Source organism: Lampetra planeri, chromosome 17, assembly GCF_965212315.1.
Source record: "Lampetra planeri chromosome 17, kcLamPlan1.2.h2, whole genome shotgun sequence".
Lineage (NCBI taxonomy): Eukaryota > Metazoa > Chordata > Hyperoartia > Petromyzontiformes > Petromyzontidae > Lampetra > Lampetra planeri.
Window position 1 is genome coordinate 12,741,421 of NC_136123.1, and position 3,648 is coordinate 12,745,068.

Below are 3,648 nucleotides of genomic sequence, written 5' to 3' on the forward strand. Positions count from 1 at the left end.
CCCCTCACAGCGCAGCGAACAGGGACGCCCGAGCTAGAGCCGCTGCCACCATTGGTCACATGTCAAGCTGAAAATCAGGGGAGGTAGCAACCGCTGCTTCCCCTCGCAGAACAGCAGGCAGGAACCAATTAACCGCTTCAGCCACTGATAGAAGCTGCATCACAAACCTTGACCACCTTGTCCAAACAGGAGCACACACGAAGGTTGGGTCCTATTGTAGTGACATAGAATGAGTCACTGGAGCGCGTAGCGCTGGGGACTGGTCGAGAATAGGAGTGAGGGTAGCAGCCCGTTCTACCAGTTGGACCAGTGGTCGAAGTCTGTGGCCTCCTAGGGGATCCAGAAGGGTGCGTGGCCGAGGGCAGAGCCTGGCCACGCTGGGGAGGATAAAAGGCGAGCTCCGACTCACAGTAGGGGCTGCTGCCATCTGGAGTGGAACTCGTCGTGCTGCCGTCGTCGTGGTCTTCGCCTCTTCGAAGCTGTGGGTCTGTTGGCTGTCCTGATCCGGTATGTAGTTATCCCCTATGGCTGTAAAGGCCCGAATAAGAGAAAGAGAGAGTGCCTCCTACTAGTATCTCTGAAATAGTACACTACATTTGGTGTCAGGAGTGTTAACGTGTAGGGTTGTTAGGAATTTTCTTTATTTGTTTTATTTCGAATCCTTGTGGGGGAAATAGACTATGTCAAAGTTTGCGAAGAGGAAGGCTCTCACTGGCATGTCCATGGGCGAAGAGGGCAACGGCGATGAGGGTTCCCGGGCAGCCCCAGCAGCCGGGACCCCAGTGGCGGGTTCCGAAGAGGCGATCCCGGCGGGCACTCAGGGCGTGCATCTTGGAGCTGCTCTCCACGGTGACGTTGCTGGTGGGGCAGTTGCGTACGGAAGAGCTGTAGGAAGGGGCTGCAGCTCAGGTGCAGCTAGAGGGCGACTCCACCGTTTCAGCCGACCGAGGGCAGGAATCGGGTCCGGCCGAAATTAACCTGCCACAGACAGCTCATCCGGGGGCACCTTCCCTCGTGCAGCGGCTGCCATTTATCAAGGAATTTTCGGCTGCGGGGGGTGATTGGGCGGCCTTCCAGCGCTACCACTTGCGAGCTCGCAGGGTGGTCCAATGTTGAGGCACTGTGTGCTCTTCCCACTGCGCTGGATGACGATGCCTTTGAGGTGTTCTTTGCCATTCCCCCGGCAGACAGGGTGACGCTGCGGCAAGCATTCTCCCAGTTGGCGGCGATTTTTGGCCTACCGGGCCACATCTCCAGGGTCTGCCGTGCTGATCTGGGACAGCTTTTCCCGGCTTCACCGTCCTCTGTCCTACCAGCCTTCGCTCCTCTGGGGCCGAAAGCAGGTCGCGATACATCACACACCCGGCCGACGCAGTCACCTCATGCATCTCCATTGCAGTCAGTGTCGGGTGCACACGCCATCACCATTCATATTGATACGGGGTGCGGAGAGAATGCATTGGTGTGTAATAGTTGGCTGCGGGGGTCCGGGCAATGGAATGCATTGTCACACCGTGTCATGGCAGGAGGAACAGGATCATCCACGGTGAGTGCCACGGTGAGTGGATTTGTTCAGGGTGTTGAGGTGCATGTGCTCATAGACACGGGGGCATCCGCCATCATTGTTTCGGAGTTTATTTATAGGACTTTGCCATCAATGGTGGGTTGCCTTGGTCCTGTGCATAGTCCTTGTATGGTCAGTAATGGTGGGAATTTAGGTATTGTAGGCAAAATTGTGGCATCGATACGGATTGGAGATATTGAAAGAACGGGCCCGGTGTTAGTTTCGAGTTCATTGGTGGTGCCTTGTTTATTGGGGACTGATTTTTTTAAGAGGATGCCCCTCAGGACTTTGGTTGAATTAACGTTGGGGTATCGGTTGAGATTTTTGGAGTACCCTATGGGTTGTGTATGGCTAAAGCTGTGGTTCGGGCCCTGGTGCGTGAAACTGTTAGTGTTCCCCCGGGTGCACAAATGCTCGTATCCTTGAGGCTGCAGAAGTGGCTGGACTGGAAAATTACTGGGGGAGGGGTTCTTTTTACCCCTTCAAATAGGGCAGTTCGTGGTCTCGCCTTGATAGGGTCCCAGACGATAGTGATGGGGGGATCAGTAGCCCTTCCTGCAAGTGTTAAATGCTGGGCCAGCTACCGCGGTCATACAGGTGTGTACGGTGTTGGTCCACACGACGGCTGCATGTTGTGGAGAGACTGATTATGTAACCGCTCGGGACGTGGCCACAGTGGAACGGGAAGCGGTGTTGGATGATTCATGGATGGATCCGTGTGCAGGTAATCCGGATTTGTTGTGGGAGCAGAGGGGCGAGTTGCAGGAATTGCTTCGGGAATTTTTCGACGTATTTAGTAAAGGTAAATTCGATGTTGGCCGTACGTCCCCGATGTATCACCATATTGATACAGGCAGCGCCACTCCCATTCGTCAGAACTCATTTCGGTTTAGTCAAAAGGAGAAGGACCATGTTTGTCAGGCGGTCGATGAGATGTTGGCCGCCAATATAATCTCCCCATCAACTAGTCCGTGGGGATCTCCCATTATCCTGGTTGCGCCTCAGTGAGGCTCTGTTCCTCCATCTACAGGATCCGAGGGCCTGACGGCCATGGAACCGCCAGCGGCGCCACCCACAGCCGGATGGGGGTGGATGTTATGACTGCCACCTGCTTCTTCCTTTTCTCCATCTTCGTCCCGTGGCCATCATCGAGAAACCTCCGGGGTCCATGGACGACTCGTTCCGGGCCCATATGAGGGGCCGGCGACAAGGACTCGTTCCAAGACGGTTCGGTTCGATTGACCGCACCTACTCGTCGGTCGGTTTCTACATATTTTGGGGTTGGATTGTTGCCTGTGTTCCGAATGTTACGTTGGAATTGTGGCGTTCATCCTCCCGCCACGCAACGTATGAAGGTTATCTGGGACGACTGTTTTTTTTTCACGGGGGGTCGGTGATGTAGTGATTTAGAATGAGTCACTGGAGAGCGTAAAGCTAAGGACTGGTAGAGAATGGGAGTGGGGGTAGCGCCCGTTCTACCAGTTGTACACGTGGGCAAAGCCCAGGGCCTTCTAGGGGATCCAGAAGGGTGCTTGGCCAAAGGCGGAGCCTAGAAACGCTGGGAAGGATAAAAGGGAAACTTCAACTCACAGTCGGGACTGCTGCCATCTGGAGTGGAACTCGTCATGCTGCCGTCATCGTGGTCTTCTCCTCTTTGAAGCTGTGGGTCTGGAAGCATTTTGGCTGTCCTGACCCGGTATTTAGTTTTTCCCTATGGCTATAAAGGGTATAATAAAAGAGGGAGAGTGCCCCCTATTCGTGTCTCTGAATTAGTACACTATACTATGTAGGCGTTTACGGTCTCTGGAGGTGACTGGGTGGCGTTTGTCAGAAGATTTGAAGCCGCCGTCAAATTCGAGTGCTGCCCACAGTGCTGGATGACGGAGTGCTGATGGCCTTCTACACAATTCTGGAAAATCAACACGCCATGCTAAGACAGGCTTGTGAGGGGATAGCAGAGATTTTCTGCGCTCCGTCTAGCGCAAGGCAGCAATTTTCAGCCCAGCAGAGAGTAGAGAATGAGCTGCCAATGCCATACCATAGCACCTTGTTGGCGCTCGCAATTGTGGCGTTCCCACGGATGG

At 54.4% G+C, this 3,648-nt stretch overlaps 1 long non-coding RNA gene across 1 annotated transcript; it reads left to right on the forward strand.

The window, feature by feature from the left end:
* The first annotated feature begins 372 nt into the window (after window positions 1–372).
* Window positions 373–3,391, forward strand: LOC144723389 (uncharacterized). The gene is made up of 3 exons (XR_013586159.1): window positions 373–507; window positions 1,188–1,343; window positions 2,595–3,391. It is a non-coding gene; the product is annotated as an uncharacterized LOC144723389 (long non-coding RNA).
* Window positions 3,392–3,648: the final 257 nt, after the last annotated feature.